Raw genomic sequence first — 6,627 nt, 5'->3', positions numbered from 1 at the left:
ATTTTAATATTATTTTATTTGAGAATCCCTTTAAATTAGGAATAATAAAAATAAATTGAAACAGGCCCGATTGGAGCCAGACCGGGTTATCTATGGGAGGTATGCTTGGACCCCTATCGGGTATCACGTTTCATTTCGAGTCTGGCTCCATCTAGACGTCAAAGTTTATACAAATCGAATACCTTCTCTGATGAGAATGTAATAGATTTTGAATATAGGAGATGAACATTCAGCCAAGAGACTGGATTTATGACTAAAAGATAAATTTCTAAAGAAAAGCATTAATCATATATATCAAAGAAGACAAATCTTAAACCAAACAGTTGTATTTTTAACTAAATAATTAAATTTCCAACCGAAAAGTAGTTTTTTTCAAACAAATTAGATCAATTCTGTAGCAAAAATATAATAGTTCAATTTCAGTTAAAAGAATAAACTTTTAACCAAAAATATTTATATTGTCTTGTATGGTTCTTGTAACTCTTTTATTGAAAACTAATTTTTTTAATAATCATTATTTTAGTTTATAATTCCGTTCTTAGTTGAAAATCAGACTATTTCGTTAAAAACCCGTTTTCATGTTTGAGAAATAATTCTCTCAACTGAAGATGCAACTTTTCACTTTTTTTTAAAATTAATACTTTAAATTAAAAATTGATCTTTCATAGTTAAAAATTAAACAACATGGATCGATACTCAAGCATTTTGTGGAAAGTTCGTCTTTTTATGGTAAAAAATTAATCTTTATGGAAGCAAATTCAACATTCTAGCTTGTGATCATGAGGCGCAGTTTGAAAAATCCCGATGATTTAAAAAGTTTTATTTCCCTGAATTAAAGATAAGAGTTTAAATATTTACTGAGGAATTTTAGTTTTTGAGATTTTTTTGGTTACTTGCATATTTTGAAAAAATAGGCTGTTTCTAGTCGTCCCGAAAAATTACGGGTGTTCAAAGAAAATAATAAAATCGTAACTTATTTAAAGTATATTAATTTTTTAGAGATATATAATATATAATTGTTCCAAATTTTTACAAAAACGTTAGAAGTGATAAATGGATCTGTTTATTCCAAAAAGGTGATTGTGCCATATTTTTAGCTTATTTCGAAAAATGAGACTGTGGTTCGAAAACACTTCGTCACCTCCAGCAAGGTTATTCATCAAATTGTTTTTTTCTCGAAACAATGACATTCAAAAATTTACACTCTCAATGTGTTTTATCTTGCTCTATCAACGCGCTGTGTCTAGAATCTTTAAAAATATTTGTTTAATTGGCAACAAATTCTAATTCACAGAAGATCATTGTATTCCGCAATCCATTGTTCACACATGATTTGGAATAATTATATTTAATATTTATTAGGAAATTGTAATTAAATTAAATTATATGTTAATTTGCAAAATTAATATTCAGGAAGAAATTTACTACTTCGTCAATAAATACTTTTCGAAAAAAATTGTTGCACATAAATCTTTTACTATGATAAAATTCTATATATCTTTAAATGGACAATTCTGATATAAGTTTAATAATTTTGAACCTCATCCCTTCTTTGTGGATGCAATTTTATATTTTTTACTAAATATATTAAAATATATCAAGTATTTTTAATATAAACTAGATTTCAATACGCAAATTCGGGAAATTTAAATCACTTAAAATATTTTCAGAGATTTCAAAGGATTTCAAGGGATTTTAGGACATTTTTAAGGCAATTGAAATTATTCAAAGTATTTCGAAGAATTGCGAGAACTGTATGGAATTTACCAAAATTTCAACAGTTTTGTAGTGTTTCAAGTTGTTTTTCGAAATCCGTTACAACATTATTTTAAAACATCGAAATTAACAAAATTGTAGCAAAGTTATAGACGAATTCTCCTCTAATCGAAAAACTAATTGTTAAAAAAATGGTTTTGCAAAAAAAAAAGTGCATTCAGATATTTTCGAGACGAATCCAGAGGCGCGTTTACTTTATTGATATGACTATTAGTTTTTTTTAATTAGACACACAAGTTTAAAATCCACATCTGTGTATGTAAATGGTATAAAAATAGTATCAAATATATAGAAGTTTTTGAAGCATTTCCAAAATAATTTAAAATTTTGAAAACATTTTCAAAAATCGAAAACCATAGATTTTTGAAGATTAAAAGAAAAATTCAGTAAATTTTTAAGAATTTTGAAGGGATTCAAGGGAACACATTTTTTTGGGAATCCCAATAAAATATGAAAAGATTATTTCGAAAATTAGTTTTATAGGAATATAAAACAATATTCCGAAGCGCTATTTAAGTTCTACAAACAATATCTAGAAGATTTTGAGGCAATCTTTGTTTATTTTAAATAACATTTTATAACTTCTTGAAATAATTTGAACCGCTCTAAAAGATGTTTAGACTTTAAAAAAAAAAAAATTTTAGTATCATGGTTGTGTAAGTCATGTGACCTACTTTCATATTGTTTACATAGTTAAAATTGAAAAAAAAAACGAACGAATGCTAAAAAATTACTTTTCTTACAAAAAGCATTTCTGATCTATTTCTAAATGTTCTACATAGTTTTTTAATGGAAAAATTGTTGGAAAATATTACAAGAGGTGGAATAAGAAAATTTAGCATTTTATCGCAGTTAGTGATATGAATTGAAGAAATTTTTTAATATTATAAAAATTCGTTGAATTGATAAATTTTTGATAAATTTTTTCTTTTTCGAATATTTTGCTATTCTAGAATGTTGCAGCGCTGGAATGATATTTTTCTGTATTTTTCAGTCGTCCCATAAAACCAAGAAGTAACTAATCAAATTAAAAATGTTCTCAAAAAAGTGAATACTCAAGATATAAAATTAAGGAAGTTCCAGAATCTGAAAATTAAAAAATTGTTTTCGTGCATGGCTATGATTAAAACCGGGATCACCCCAAAAAAAAGTTTAAAAAAATAATAATTGACATTATAATAATAGTTATTATAATTCTTGGCCTCTTTCACAATTTTCGAATACGTGCAAAAAACATTTTTTTTTCACCAAAAAGATCATTTCTGAACCAAAACGGAAATAGTTAAATTCACAGTTACAAAAAAATTTTCCACTAAAGATAAATGTTCAAATAAGAGTGGTGATTTTTACTAAAAAGCAGCATTTTCATCCCAAAAATGATTAATTTATGAGGAAAGTATATTGATTTTTTAACAAACAGTTCAAGTTTTCACGAAAAAATTAATTTTCAACTAAATCTAGGACTCTTATGTTAAATATTAAAATTTTTAAATTAACCTTTAAAGTTTCTATGTCCTTCAAAATTTCCAAAAGTTTTTGTGATAATTTTGTGATGTTTTCAAAAAGAAATATTTCTCTTTTCTTGACCTTTTCCCACCTTTTCTATTTTCAGCGGTGAAAATGGCTCAAAATTTATTTTTGGACCTGAGAAACATTTGTCCAATTTTAATCTATTCAAGCTGTAAATTATTTAAATAAAAAAATTTTCAATTTAAAATTATTGCATTTTCATAGATTTCAACTATAAATAATATAAATTAAATTTTTGTATATCTTAAGTGACTATAATTTACAAAATAATAATCAATTATTTAATGCAGTTTTTTTAAAAGAATATCAAAAAATTTCAATTTTGGAGGCAAGTAGTTAGAAATAGTCAAAACTATAAATAAATATACGAGAAAAAGATCGAAACCTATGAAAATTCGGTATATTGCAATTTTAATAATTAAAAAAAAACGCCTAACAAAAAGTTGTCTACTGGCTATAATTTTTGTTGAAAGATCATAACACTTTTACCGTCACAGTTTTTTTATAGGTTTTGTTTATTCAATAGAAAAAAAATAAATTTGCAATATAAATTTGCAATGGAATCAATTCAATTCAATTTTTATTTCTTTGTTTGAGAATTTGACTTTTTTTTTAATTTCATGTATTTAATTAAAAGTGCGTAGTTTCTTTTGGTAGAAAATTAGTCCTCTTCGTTTAAAATTCATTTTTTCATGAAGATTCATCATTTCAATTTTAAAAACTATTTTTTCCTCTGAATATTCAACACTTTCGTAAGAATTACTTTTTTTGTGGAAAAATTATATACATCTTGAAATACAACTTTTTCATTTTTGGTTAAGAATTCGTTCTTTTACAGCAAAAAATTAATTTTATCAATTTGAAAAAAAAACTATTCTCTTTGACCAAAAAAAAAATATTAAAAACTTTTCTTCCTAAAAACTTGAACTTTTGCATCTAAAATTCAATGCTTTGTTGAAAATTTATATTTATCGGTAGAAAATTATTTTATTTTATTATACCGGAATTTTAGAAAATAACTAATATTCTGGATCGAAGCAAGAGATTTTTTTTAAAGCACCAAAATTCTGATTTATAACGAAGAATTTTCAAATTTAAATCAATTCAAAAGTTAAACAGGGATTTTTTAAATCTTAACCAATTCTGAGTTGTAACTGAAAATTTTCAAAAACGAATTAACAGTCCAAGATAAAATTAAGCATTTTTAAGTGTTAACAAGCTTCGAGCTACAACTGCAAGTTTTCATAAAGAATATCTTAGGTGGAAATATTATATATAGTTTGTATGTATTGTGAAGTTTTACATAGAAAATTCATTTACTTTATTAATTTTTTGTATAAAACAGAAGAATATTACATATAAAACACTATATGCATATTCACACTATATATAAGCTATAGATAATTTTTCCGCCTAGGATTGAACTGGAAAATTCCCAATAAGCAGAAAACTTTTCACAGTTAACAATTTCTTAACGAACATAAATAATGTAAACCTGCTTAGAGTCTTTTCAAAAATTTTATTTTTAACATAATGCGGATTGATTCGTTTTCCCTTGGAACGCATTAAATGAATGAAATATAATATTTCTTGATAAAAGTGTGAAGATAGTATGATCTAATTGAGAAAATACAAAGTAATTCCCTCAAATTTGGAAGCAATGTTCAAATTAAAATAAAGTGGAATCCTCAATAGCCCTCCCTTCTATAACCCTTCCGAGAACTGACGCCACACGAAGTATTTTAATGTAATTCCAAAATGTATTTATTTTATTTTATCAGAATTATGAGCAGGTGAATTCTTTGGAAAAACTCCTTTTTTCATATCTGAGTCATAATTGGATTTTGAAAATTCATCGAGCATAATCAGAATGATAGAAAATAAGTTTTTGATTAACAAATATTTTCCAAAGTTTCCTAGAAATTCTTTTAAACCTTTGAACATTACTGATCCCATATAATATTATTTACTGCGGCAACGCAATCAAATGTTGTATCTCTTCTTCATATTATTATGCACAAAAACGTACTTTTAAAAACCTAGACCTTCGCTAAATAAAAGAAAATTGTTCACTGAAGAAAAAATCGTACGAAATATTGAATTATTATTAACCTTGTCGTAAAACTCGTTTTAAATACATAGAATGTTATATATATATATATATATATACTTCTTAAAGCAAATCGAAGGTGAAAGAAGACGAACAATTTTAGAATGTACCGATTGCATACATTGTTTGATGACAAACATGAATATTTTCCATCTCTGTAAAATCTAAATCTATTCGAAGTGAATTGTCATATTCACTAATTATGTTCGATGACAGAATATCAAATTCCTGACAAAAAGGCACGTTCTGTTTAAATTATGGAACAGATGTTGCATTTTTTAGAGTAAAATCATTTTATTTTAGAAATTGGAATGAATTTGAAATTCTCTCAAGTCACTTAAAACCTTTCAAATTATTTGAAATTCTTAAATTTTTAGTAAATAGGGGAGGGAGGGTGGAAAATTAGCAAAAAAACAATTATGAGATTTATGGATGACCCGTAAGGGGGCCGCTCACTACGTACGTAATGCGTCAGGGCGAAGGGGGTCGGGCGATTTGTTACAAAGCATTACATGTGGGGGAGGGGTCATCATCTGAATTACGTAACGTCGATTTTATGCGATAATCGATTCAAATTTTAGTGCGGTTTTTATTAGGTTTATGTTGGCAATGAGTTGTGTTGATATTGGCAGCGCTGCTTACGCGATGTATTTTGAGAGAAAAACAAACGACTGCGGTTAATAAATAAATAAATATTTTTAAACCTAATCATTCTTAGTTTGAAATTATTACTGTCGAAAACAACATTGGTTGAAAATTGCGTTACGTAACATGTGAACGGCCCTTAAACAAAAATTGGAAATTTTATACAATTTTTTATATCAATGTATTGTTTTATTCCCTTGTCGATCCTCTTTAATATGCAACGCTCTTATCGAGAAAGTGTTATTCAGAAAGTAGTGAATTTGTTCTTAAATGTTAATTGTTAAAATTAAGCCATAATTAAATTTCATTGAAATCTCTAAATAGATTGCGTGCTACAATAATGTAATATTAATTGGATCTCATTGGAAATCAAGCTAGGTAAAGGATATTGAAAATGTAAATTATTCAATGTCATCTTTTTCCAACAAAAATATCGCGAAAAACCTTGCGGGAGGTATTGCAGTTTCTTTTACAAATATTGCAATCAGTTTCTAATTGTTTAAATAAAGCTAAAAATCTTACATAATCTCCTTCTTTCATTGAACTAATGTACTTATCACTTCTAA

The sequence above is a fragment of the Belonocnema kinseyi genome, chromosome 7, assembly GCF_010883055.1.
Source record: "Belonocnema kinseyi isolate 2016_QV_RU_SX_M_011 chromosome 7, B_treatae_v1, whole genome shotgun sequence".
Taxonomy (NCBI): Eukaryota; Metazoa; Arthropoda; class Insecta; order Hymenoptera; family Cynipidae; genus Belonocnema; species Belonocnema kinseyi.
The sequence above is the reverse complement of the archived record's forward strand: the minus strand, read 5'-3'. Positions refer to the sequence as shown.